This window comes from Apium graveolens, chromosome 6 (genome assembly GCF_009905375.1).
Source record: "Apium graveolens cultivar Ventura chromosome 6, ASM990537v1, whole genome shotgun sequence".
Taxonomy (NCBI): Eukaryota; Viridiplantae; Streptophyta; class Magnoliopsida; order Apiales; family Apiaceae; genus Apium; species Apium graveolens.
Genome location: NC_133652.1, coordinates 218,873,560 through 218,887,161, shown reverse-complemented (window position 1 = coordinate 218,887,161; position 13,602 = coordinate 218,873,560).

The following is a 13,602-nucleotide window of genomic DNA, read 5'->3' as shown; positions in this document are numbered from 1 at the left end:
TGATCCAATCATCCCTCTATAGCTTGAAATATCTACACTCTTACCCTTCTTATCTTCATCCAACTTTGTTGCAGTAGACATAGGTGTAGATGCAAGTGAATAATCAACAATTCCAAACTTTTTCATTAGATCCTTGTCATATTTAGTTTGGCTGATGAAGATACCATCACTTCTTTGATTAATTTAAAGTCCAAGGAAGTAACTCAGTTCCCCCATCATACTCATCTCATATTCACTTTGCATAAGCTTGGAGAATCTCTGGAAAAACTTCTCATTAGTAGAACCAAAGATAATATCATCCACATAAATCTGAACTATGATCATATCTTCACCATGTTTCTTGTAGAAGAGAGTCTTGTCTATGGTTCCTCTAGTAAAACCATGCTTCAATAGGAAATCTGATAGTGTGTCATACCAAGCTCTAGGTGCCTGTTTTAGTCCATATAGAGCCTTGAGTAACTTGTACACAAAATTTGGAAATTTTGGATCCTCAAAGCCAGGAGGATGTTGTACATAAACTTCTTCTTCTAGCTCACCATTCAGAAAGACACTTTTGACATCCATTTGATATAATTTGAAGTTAGAATGTGCAGCAAATGCTAGGAAAATTCTTATGGCTTCAAGTTTTGCAACTGGAGCAAAAGTTTCATCATAATCAATTCCTTCTTCTTGCGAGTAGCCTTTTGTAACCAACCTTGATTTGTTTCTGGTAACTATACCATTTTCACCCATTTTATTCCTGAACACCCATTTTGTTCTAATAATACTTATATTCTTTGGTGCAGGAACTAATTTCCAGATTTTGCTTCTTTCAAACTGATTCAGTTCTTTCTGCATAGCAGATATCCAGTCAGGATCCAGAAGAGCTTCATCAATTTTCTTAGGTTCTACTTGAGACAAAATACATGAATGTAGGCACTCATTAGCAGTTGCACTTCTAGTCCTCACACCAGCAGTAGGATCAACAATAATTGCATCTCTAGTGTGACTCCTATCCCATTTCCTTGTATGATTTTGTTAACTTGTGCCTTCATCATTTTCTTCGTTGTTGGTATGACTGCTGGATCCTTGTTATCTTTCTCCCCCTGAGTTTGTGCTCTCAAATTCAGGTGTTTGAGATGAGTTTCCATTTTCATGATTTTCCTATTGTGTAGTCTCTTCATTTAGTGTCTGTTGTGCATCAACTTCATCTTCTCCATCAGAGTCACTATCAATATTGAAATTTTCAAATGCTAGGGCTTTAGCTTCATTATCATCAAGGAATTTCAAGCCTGTACATTTGTCATCATCAAAAGTCACATCCGTGCTCTCCATAATCTTCTTTTGATCAATCACATAACCTTTGTAGGCTGTTCTTTCCAGTGAATATCCCAGAAAAATTGCTTCAAAAACCTTTGAGTCAAATTTTCCCACATATTCAGAGTTGTCTTTCAAACTGTAACACTTGCTTCCAAACACATGAAGATGCTTTACAGTAGGCTTTCTCTTAGACATGATTGAGTAGGGTGACTTTCCATGTGCCTTGTTAATGAGACATATGTTCTGAGTATAACATGCAGTGTTAACAACCTCTTCCCAGAAATTTGTTGGCAACTTGGCATCTTGCAGCATTGTCTTGGCAGCTTCAACCAATGTTCTAGTCTTTCTCTCAACTACGCCATTATGTTGAGGTGTCCTGACAGCTGAGAATTCTTGAACAATGCCTTTGCCTTTGCAGAATTCACTTAATGTGGCATTTCTGAATTCTGTTCCATTGTCACTTCTCAATCTTTTTACACAATTATAATCTTCAGCCTATTTTTCTATCTTCTTAATGTGCTCAATTATGATGTGTGGAGTTTCATATTTAGAGTACATGAACTCGACCCAAGTGTATCATGAGAAATCATCCACCATCACAAGTACATATTTGTTCCTTAAAATTGATAAGACATTCACTGGCCCAAATAAGTCCATGTGAATAAGTTGCAAGGGTGCATTTATAGAATTCATAGTTTTTGACTTGTGACTAGATCTTTTCATTTTTCCTTTCTGACAAGCTTCATAAACTTTAACTTGAGCAAATTTCAGTTTAGGCATGACTCTTACTAACTCCTTTTTGACTAAGGTGTTAATTACCTTGAAATTCAAGTGAGACAGCTTCTTATGCCATATCTTGCTTTGTTCCTTTGTTTCCTTGGTGTAGAAGCAACAAATACCATCCTTATTTGTTGAGTCTAAGTCTGCAACAAACAAGCTTCCTTTCCTTGCTCCTTGCAGAGCAACTTCACCAGTTCTCTTGCTGATAAAAGTGCATTCTTCTGTGTTGAATAAAACTTCAAAGCCTCTGTCTGCAAATTGGCTAACATTAAGAAGATTCTCCTCAAGACCAGCTACTAGTGCTACATCATCAATGAAAACATTTTCAGAAACAATCTTACCATATCCCATTATGAATCCTTTGCTGTAGTCTCCAAAGGTCACCAATGGGCCAGCTTTCTCCTCAAACCGTGATAGCAGGGCCTTATCACCTGTCATATGTCTGGAACATCCACTGTCAATGATCCATATAATTTTCTTCACTTTGCCCCGCACACAATGAGATTCAGGTATGTTTAGTGTCCCAAGCCGTGTTGGGTACTTTCTTCTTGTTAACTGATTTAGCAGAAGTAGAGTAAGTTGTTTCAGATAAAATAGAGTTCAATGATTGTTGTGCATTTTCCCTTTCTGATGTAGGCTCAATTTTTGTTTCTTTAAGGTCTACTCTCAGTTTGTGGCAGCTCTTCATCACTTTCAAGTTGCAAGGGATGCAGTCAAACTTATCACAGAATGAGTAAGGATCATTTAAATCCGCTTCATTGTATTTGCAAGCTCCTTCAGTTGGCTTACTAACAACCCTTTTACAAAGGTGAGTTAGATGATTTGCATAGTCATATTTTTCATACTTCTTTCCAGGAGCATTTGCAACATAAGCTAGATCATTGATTTTGGTTATCCCTATTTTCCTATTTCTATTTTTCTTCTTCTTTCTTGTATCTTCAATCTTTATTCCTTTGACAAGAGTCTTGGTGCTTTGATTGTCCATGAGATTTTTTTCAGCCATAGAAGATTGAGTCGAGTTTGTATTTTTCTTTTCATTTTCCTCATCTGCAATTTCTTGCTTGATAATCATTTCTTCTTCACTGAAGTCTACTTCACAAGCTTTGAACATAGGTGACCCAACCTTTTTCAGCATTGCTGGAACATTTTCATTCTCTATTTCTTTCTCTTTGTCCCTTGTGTTCTTCTTTTTGCTGTTCAAAGCATCATAATTAAGACCAATAGCAATGTTTGCACATGGTTTGATTTTCTCATGGTACTGACCAACCAATTCAGATAAATTATTAAAATACTTTAACTTTACTTCATTTTTCTCCAGTTTATTCCTTAGTACAACCTCAATCTCATTCGCACACTTGAGCTTGTTCTTCAGATAACCATTTTCTTGTTTCAAAGCTTCAAGCTCCATTATCAACAATTTAGTTCCTTGTTTTTCATTCTCAAGCTTCTCATTCAACTTTGTTAATCTGCTAACTTTTTCATTAGCAGCAACCATACTTGTGTGGATGTGAAACATTTCTGTGCTCATCTTCTCAACAGTTTCCTTAGATTGATTCACATTTAAATCAGTGGTGGTAAGAGTTGGTACCTGTGATTTAGACGAAGATGATTCTCCTTGCTCCAAGGCCATGAGTGCATAGAATCCAAGTTCTTCATCTTCATCAATTTCATAGTCATCCCAACTTTTACCTTCTGCAATATAAGCTTTGCTTTGCTGTTTCCTCAGAAGAGCTTCATACTTTGCTTCAAGTTCAAGATAAGCTTTATCTTTCGTTGCCTTCTTGGATTTCCTGCATTCTGTATTAAAGTGGCCAAGTTCATCACAATTAAATCACCTTATCTTAGATATGTCAACAGATCCAGTTTTGTAACCATTCTTGCTATCAGAATTGTACTTTCTTTTTTCCTTCCAGCTGCTGTCTTTGTTGAAAGACTGTCCTTTATTCTTGAAGTATCTTGGCTTCTTTACTCTAATATTAGAGAATTTTCTAGCCAAATAGGCCATTGATTGATCTAGCTCATCCAGTTCTTCAAGAGTATAGAACTCATCTTTCTCCAGTTCCAGAATGACTTGTTCCTGTGAATTATTTGTTCTTTTCTCACTTGTTGAGGCAACTGGAGTTTGAGATCTTGGTTTATCATTGGATATTTATCCTTCATTTACAATTAAAGCACTTGAGCCATCCACAACATGTCCTTGACCTGATCTCAATGATTGTCTTTGAATCATCTCTAGTTCATATGTTTTGAGAATTCCATATTGAACTTTCAATGTTATTTTGCTCAAGTTTCTCCCTTCCCTGATTGCTGAGATTTTCTGTTCTAAATGGTCAGGAAGAGTAAGCAAGAACTTTAGATTCACTTCTTCATCTTCATAATATTTGTCATGAAGTTGTAAGTCATTTATCAACTTACTGAATTTTTCAAACACATCAGTAATGCTTTCCTTTGGCTTAGCCATGAAACCCTCATACTGTGAAATCAGTATCCTTCTTTGATTAGATCTAACTTCCTCAGTTCCCTCACAGAGTATCTAAATCTTTTCCCATATTTGCTTGGTAGTGTCACAGTTGACAATGTTGTTATAAATTACATTGTCAAGTGACTCAATTAAAATTAATTGTATACTACTATCCATGTAAACTTTCTCTTTTTCAGGATCAGTATACTGAGCAGGATCTTTTGGAGCATAAAGAGCTGGGATAATCCTGTCTCCATCTGTAGATTTCTCAATTCTAACCGTAGAAATGAAAGGTCCATCCTTGAGGATCTGAATGTAGAGTGGATTGGCCATCTTGATGAACAACATCATTTTCTTTTTCCAAAGAGTGTAGTTAGCTTTGTCAAAGGTAGGAATTTTGATAATAATGATTTTCTATGTATTCATTCTTCCAAGATCTTAAATCTGTTTACTTTCAGATTTTGCTCTGATACCACTTGTTAGGGAATAAAACACACAGAGGGGGGGGGGTGAATGTGTTTTACTGTTTTTGAGCTTTGCTTGAATGTTTATGGTTGAACAAAGTAAATTAATTCTTGTGGTGAAATGTGTTCATGCAAAATTTAAACTTGCAGAAAAATAAAGAAAACAGATCTTCAAAACTCACTTAATTTTATATTAAAATTAAGACTATTTTGCTACAAAATTTCTAGGCTCTTTGTTGATAAAGAGCTTAGCTTCTCCTTGAGAGTGTTACAATAAATTTGATCTAAATTATTACAACTGACTAAGGACAAGTGTTAACTTTATAACTCAGTTAACTGCTGGTTTGCACAGTGTGTAATAAGACATGCCATTAGCTTTTCTAAACTGTCACTTGTCATTTCTATTTATAGAAAAGCAGATCTTCCATTTCTGGCTTAGCATATCTTTAGCATCCCGTGTTCACTTTAATCTACCTTAGTCAGTTAATATTTAACATTGATCTTGCATATTCTTCAAGCTGCTTTTTGTAGACTTGTCAATCCAGCTGTTGGATTGTTTGTTGATTGTTTATCTTGGATATTGAATTGATCTGCAATCTTGTACTTTGATATTGTACCTCGAGATCTCTAGTTTAGGTCTATAGAACATTTGACATCTCGATAAGTATAATGGCTTATCGAGATCTCTAGTACTCTATATTTAGTTTGTCTTGTAGAGGTCTTCAGTTCTCTATAAGAGATTTTAGGCTTGTCGAGATCTCTAGTCTTCTCATCTTCACTTTGACTTATCTATAACTCTTAGTTCTCTAGTGGCTTCTTGACTTGTTGATATCTCAGAGTTCTCTAGTCAAATTAACTTATCGATATCTCAGAGTTCTCTAGTGAATTTTAACTTAGCGATATCTCTGAGTTCTCTAGTGAATTTTGACTTATCGATATCTTTGAATTCTCTAGTGGAACTTGACTTATCGATAACTCAGAGTTCTCTAGTGAATGTAGACTTGTCGATAACTCTGAGTTCTCTAGTGAAGAAATGACTTGTCGATATCTCCAATCTTCAGTTCTTCAATTTGGCATGTCGATATCTTTCTGAGTTCTTTAGTAGCTTTCCTGACTTGTCTATAAGCCATTCTGGAGTTCTCGAATGACTTCCCTATAACATTAAATCTGTGACTTGTAGAGATCTTGACTTAGAGTATTTTTCTCCAAACAGATTTATTCAACTCCAAGCTTCTTTAAAATTCTTCTGAGGCATGATCTTCTCGATCTTCCTCCAGATAGAATCCTTAGGCTTGATACTGTTTCAGGAAAAAGACTCCAATTTTCTCCTTTGCATTTTTACAGACTTTAAGTGTTACAAGTATAAAATACAGACTAAGATAACAACACAACTTACTTAGGGTTGACCCCAAGCTTAACTGATTACTAAAAATAATAGTTCATTAATCTCCTCCTAAGATCAAATGTCTATTTGGCTTGCTTCATACTTTGATCAGGGACACTAATGATATTGTTATCTTCAGTGATCTTTGACATCATCACTTATACATTACAGAAGTTCTATATGAAATCTTGAAAACCTATGAACTTGAAATGATGCAAAGAAAGTCATTGAAAGTACACCATGGTCATATTGTTGATGTTTCAAGTGCTTTAATTGTAAATGACAGAGAAGAAAGTGAAGATGAGCAAGATGATCAAGTTTCAGTTACTCAAGCTATGGAACAGAAAAACAAAGGACCTCAGAAGCAAGTTGTGTTGGAACTGGAGGAAGATGAATATTACACCCTTGATGAATTAGAAGAAATGGATCAGTCCATGGCTTAGTTGACTAGAAAATTTTCAAATATTAGAGTCAAGAAGCCAAGGTTTTTCAAAGGCAAAGGATAATCTTCCAACAGTAACAATTGGAAACCAAAAACTCAGTTCAATTCAGTTAGCAAAGGTGGCTACAAAACAGGATCTGTGGACATATCAAAGATAAGGTGCTTCAACTGTGATGAGTTGGGTCACTTTGCTACTGAATGCAGAAAGCCTAAGAAGGTGAAGAAAGATAAGGCATATCTTGAACTGGAAGCAAAGTGTGAAGCTCTCTTAAAGAAGCAGTATGGAAAAGCTTATATTGCAGAAGGAAAGAGTTGGGATGACACTGATGTTGATGATGAAGATTAAGAAGTTGGAAATTATGCACTCATGACTTTTGAGCAAGGAGAAACATCTACTTCAAAATCAAAGGTACCAATTCTAACCACTATTGATTTAAATGCTAGTCAATATAAGGAGACTGTGGAAAAGATGAGTATGGAGATGTTTTACATACACACTAGCTTAGTGGCAACTACTGAGGAAGTCAGTAGGCTAACAAAAGCAAATGAGAAGTTTGAGAGTCAAAAGCAAAAGATGGATCTGCTGCTTGTGGAGCTTGAGCCAGTCAAGCAAGAAAATGAATATTTGAAAAATAAGCTAAAGTGTGCCAATGAGATTGAAGCCATGTTAAGAGAGAAGATTGAAAAGAATGAAATTTAGTTGAAATCTTTCAGGAATGCATCTGAGTTGGTTGGACAATACCATGAGAAGAACAAACCATGTGCTAACATAGCTATTGGTCTTGACTATAGTACCTTGAACATCAAGAAGAAAGATACTGGTGGAAAAGAAAAAGCAACAGAAAATAAAGATGTTCCAGCTATGCTAAAAAAGGTTGATTCACCAATATTCAAAGCATGTGAGGTAGATTTCAGTGAATAAGAGTTGATCATTAAGCAAGAAATTGCTGATGAAGACAATGAGAAGAAAAATGCAGAATCAACTCCAACTTCCAAAGCTGAAAAGAAGCCCATGGTCAACCAAGATTCTAAGACACCTGTCAAGGAAATGAAAACTGAAGATGCAAGAAAGAAAAAGAAAAATAGAAATGGCAAGATTGGGATAAACTAGAGCAACAATTTTGCTTATGTTGCAGATGCTCCAAGGAAGCAATGTCAAAAATGTGGTTATATGAATCATCTAACTCACCTTTGTAAAAAGGTTGTTAAAAAGCAGTAGAAGGAGCATGCAAGTACAATGAAGTAAATGCAAATGATCCCTACTCATTCTGTGACAAGTTTGATTGCATCCCTTGCAACTTGAAAGTGATAAAAAGTTGCCACAAGCTGAGAGTAGACCTCAAAGAACTAAAAATTGGGTCTACATCAATAAGGGAAAATGCACAACAGTCAATGAACTCTATTTTATCTGAAACAACTCATTCTGATTCTGCTAACTCTATTAACAAGAAGAAAGTACCCAACACTGCTTGGGTTGCTAAACATATTTAAACTCATTGTGTGCAGGGCAAAAAGAAGAAAGTCATATGGATTATAGACAGTGGATGCTCATGACATATGACATGTGATATGGCCCTTCTATCACAGTTTGAAGAGAAGGCTAGCCCATTGGTGACTTTTGGAGACAACAGAAAAGGCTTCACAATGGGATATGGAAAATTAATTTCTGGAAATGTTGTCATTCATAATGTAACAATGGTAGCTAGTCTTGAAGTGAATCTTCTCAGTGTCAGCCAATTTGTAGAAAAGTTTTAAAGTTTTATTTAACAAAGAAGAATGCACTTTTATCAGCAAGAAAACTGGTGAAGTTGTTCTGAAAGGAGCAAGAAAAGGAAGCTTATTTGTTACAGACTTGGACTCAGCAAATGAGGATGGAATTTTTTGCTTCTACACCAAGGCATCTGTAGAGCAAATCAAGCTATGGCATAAGAAGCTGTCTCATTTGAATTTCAAAGCAATCAATACTCTAGTTAAAAAGGAGTTGGTGAGAGACATGCCTAATCTGGAATTTGCTCAAGATGAAGTTTGTGATGCCTGTCAAAAAGGAAATATGAAAAGATCAAGTCACAAGAGTAAAACTGTGAATTCTATAAGTGCACCTTTGCAACTTGTTCACATGGACTTATTTGGACCAGTAAATGTCCAGTCAATTTCAAGAAAAAGATATGCACTTGTGATGGTGGATGACTACTCAAGGTACATATGGGTTGAATTTATGTATTCTAAATATGAGACTCCACACATCATACCTGAGCATATTAAAGATTGAGAAGCAGGTTGAAGATCAGAATTGTGTGAAAATATTGAGGAGTGATAATGGAATAGAATTCAGGAATACAACCTTAACTGAATTCTGCAAAGACAAAGGCATTGTTCAAGAATTCTCAGCATCTAGCACACCTTAAAAAAATGGAGTAGTTGAGAGGAAAAATAGAACATTGGTGGAAGCTGCTAGAACAATGCTGTAAGATGTAAAGTTGCCAACTAGTTTTTGGGAAGAAGCTGTGAACACTGCATGCTATACTCAAAACATATATCTCATTAAAAAAATCTTGGCAAAACACCCTACTCAATCTTATCCAAGAGCAATCCTACTGTAAAGCATATTCATGTGTTTGAAAGCAAGTGCTATGTGTTAAAGGACAACTCTGAATATGTGGGAAAATTTGACTCTAAAGTTTTTGAGACAATTTTTCTGGGATATTCATTGGAGAGAACTGCATATAAAGTCTATGTGATTGAACAAAAGAAAATTATGGAAAGCACATATGTTACTTTTGATGATGACAAGTGCCCAGGCTTGGAATGCCTTAATGAAAATGAAGCTGAAGCCCTAAAGTTTGAAAACCTCAACATTGATAGTGATTCTGATGATGAAGCTGAAGTCAATGCAACTCACATAATAAATGAAGAGTCAACTAAATAAGTGAACCATGAGAATGGAAGCTCATCTCATGAACCTGAATTTGGTTGCACAAACTCAGGGGGAGAAAGAGAGGAAGGTTCTGCAAGTCATGCCAATGGTGAAGAAAACACAGAAAATTCTAGTCAACAAACCCACACAAGAAAGTGGGATAGAAGTCATACTAGACAAGCAATTATTAGTGATCCAACTGCTGGAGTGAGGACTAGAAGTGCAACTGTAAATGAATATCTTCATGCATGTTTTCTGTCATAAGTTGAGCCAATGAATATTAAAGAAGCCCTTCTTGATCTTGATTGGATATCTGTAATACAAGATGAGCTAAATCAGTTTGAAAGAAACAAATTTTGGAAATTGGTTCCTGCACCAAAGAACAGAAGCATTATTGGAACAAAATGGGTGTTCCAGAACAAGATGGATGAAAATGGAATTTGTTACCAGAAATAAAGCAATGCTGGTTGCAAAAGGCTACTAATAGGAGGAAGGAATTGATTATGATGAGACTTTTGATCTAGTTGCAAGACTTGAAGTAATAAGGATTTTCCTGGCATTTGCCGCACATTCAAATTTCAAGGTATATCAAATGGATGTGAAGATTGTATTCCTTAATGGTGAGTTGGAAGAAGAGGTTTATGTGCAACAACCACCTGGCTTTGAAGATCCAGAATTTCCAAATTTTATATACAAACTACTCAAGGCTCTCTATGGACTTAAACAAGCACCTAGAGCTTGGTATGACACACTATCAGAATTTTTGATTAAGCATGGATTCACTAGAGGTACAATTGACAAAAATCTCTTCTACAAGAAGCATGGTAATGATATAATCCTAGTACAGATCTATGTGGATGATATTATCTTTGGTTCTACTAATGAAAAGTTGTGCCAAAGATTCTCTAAACTTATGTAGAGTGAATATGAAATGAGTATGATGGGGGAATTAAGTTACTTTCTTGGACTTCAAGTTAGTCAAAGAAGTGACGGAATTTTCATTAGCCGAACTAAGTATGTCAAAGATTTGTTGAAATAGTTTGGCATGACTGATTGTTCACCTGCATCTACACCTATGTCTACAGCAACAAAGTGGGATGAAGATAAAAAGGGCAAGAGTGTAGATATTTCAAGCTATATATGAATGATTGGATCATTTCTTTACTTAACTGCAAGTAGACCAGACATCAAGTTTGCAAAATGTCTGTGTGCAAGATTTCAAGCCAATCCAAAAGAATCATATTTGATGGATGTGAAGAGGATTTTCAGATACTTGAAGGGAACTCCAAACTTGGGAGTATGGTATTCTAAAGGAACTGATTTTGAAGCTGTCGGATATACAGTTGCAGATTTTGCTGGATGCAGGGTTGACGAAAAGAATACTAGTAGAAGTTGTCAATTTCTAGGTCAAAGACTTATATCTTGGTATAGAAAGAAATAACAATTTGTATCAACTTCTATAACAGAGGCTGAATACATAGTTGCAGGAAGTTGTTGTGCTCAAGTGCTTTGGATTAGAAATCAGCTAATGGATTATGGCCTAGTGTTACACAAGATAACAATCATGTGTGACAATACTGGTGCTATATCTATAGTGGCTAATCCAGTTAATCATTCTAGAACAAAGCACATTGATGTAATGTACCATTTTATTAGAGAACATGCTACAAATGGTACCATTGAGTTTATTTTTGTTCCAAATGCTACAAATGCTGACATTTTTACTAAACCTTTGAATGAAGCAACTTTCACTAGACTTGTAGGTGAAATTGGAATGCTTAATTATTCATCCTAAGGCAAGAACTCAGCTAATGTTTTACAGCAGATCAGTTTCTAGTAAATTAAAATTCATTTGATTAATTGGAAGTTAACTGAAATATGAATTAGAAATATTTCAGAAATCTCTGGATATTTTATCTTTCAAAATTCAAAAATCAGCTTGGAAATTTTCAAATTCTAAGTAATCTGTCTGGATGTTAATTTACATTTTCATATATATAAAATTAGCACAAGGCATAGTCAAAGTAATCAAAAGTATATAGATAATTGAGTTCTCGATAAGTCTAATTGACTTATCGACAAGTCATTTTAAGACTTCTCGAGTGAGTTTTCGATAAGTCAATTTCCCGACTTCTCGAGTGACTTCTCGATAAGCTTTAAATCGATAAATCATTGTAGAGTTCTCTATAAGTGTTAACTTACAGAGTTCTGTGCAAGTATAATTTTAGACTTATAAATAACTCAGTATTGAAATAATTTAATCCAATAAATTATTTTGGTAAAATACTTTGGCAAAATTATTCTAATTTTATTTTGATTTATTCAAATAAAAATTGGAATCAACTCAGTCCATTTTGGACAAACTGGGTATTTATTTGACATCTCGATAAGCTTATTTTTAGTTCTCTACTAGATTAAAACAAAATGACTTATCGATATGTTTTTCACTTTTCAAAATGACTTCTCGATAGACAAATTTTAAACGTCTATTTTTGAGTTCTTGATAAGTCATTTACTTTTACTATAAATACCCAGACATCTCGACATACATATAACTTACGCCTTCAAGAACTCTAAGTGACCTAGATTTTTTCAATTCCAAACCAATTTCTCTCTCGTTTCAAATCCTTTCTTTCTAATTTCTTTTATCCATTAATCTAAACACTCATATCAATGGCAGCAAACAAAATTGTACCCTTCATTCCTAAGTAGACCAACTTCCTTGCATTCTTAGATGCAAATCAAGCACCTGAAACTTTCAAGAGCTTTGTCAAGTTCTTGTCTGAAACTTACTTTGTTGGAGCTCTTACAACTAACCCAATTCTCTATCTGGATGTATTGGGTGATTTTTGGAACACATCTGTAGCTAGGACAGTTGTGCATGAAGATCAATCTTCAAGCCTAGTGGTTAATTGTCAAATCAACGGATAACAAGTGGAGATAACTGAAGCTAACAAGAACCTGGCCTTGAACATTCTAACTGACAAGCTAGTGCAGATTCCAACTCAGGAGGAACTGTATGATTTCCTGGATTTTATCAACTACTCTGAGAAAATCAACTTGGCCAGCTTGAATAAGAAAAATCTGAGAAGGGAGTGGTCCTTTCTGTTTGATTCTATGATAAGAGCTTTCACATGCAGGAAATCAGGATTTTCCAATATTTCTAGTGTTGTTCAGAAGCTAGTCTACTCAATGGCTCACAATAAACAGATTAATGTAGGACACTACATTCTGGAGGAACTGAGCACCAGGCTCATCATGCCGTTCACTTCAAGAGGTAAAGAAATTTTCCTTCCTAGATTCATAATGTCTGCTTTAAATCATAAAGTGAATGAAATACACATGCTTGAAGGTGTAAATAGGTCATTAATAGGCAACTGTAAACAAGTATCCAAAATCTTATTTGGATCACTTATTACTAAGAATAAGATACCCGTGGGTCTTAAGTTAACACCTTTCATGATTGAAAGATTTAAGACCTACCCTTATCCAATGCCTGACATGAGGCCTAATGTAGTTCAACCTAGTGCAACAATGGTTCCTGAGCCTGTGAAAGTACAAATACATGCACACCCATATGAACCTTCCCAAGTTGAGCCTACTTCTTCAAAGCCAATAGCAGCTAGGAAACCAACCACTTTATCCTCTCAAAAGGGTGAAGTGAGTAAAAAGAAGAGAAATGAGATAACCCTTACTGTACTAAATGAGAGTGGTAAGGAACAAACACCAACGGAGTCAGCCTTGGTTAGAAAACCAAAGAAGGCTAAGCAAACTGAATTGACCACTCAAGACACCTCTGCATCATCTCAAAAGGATGTAGTTGTAAACAAGGGATTTGAACAGAATCTAGGGGCATCC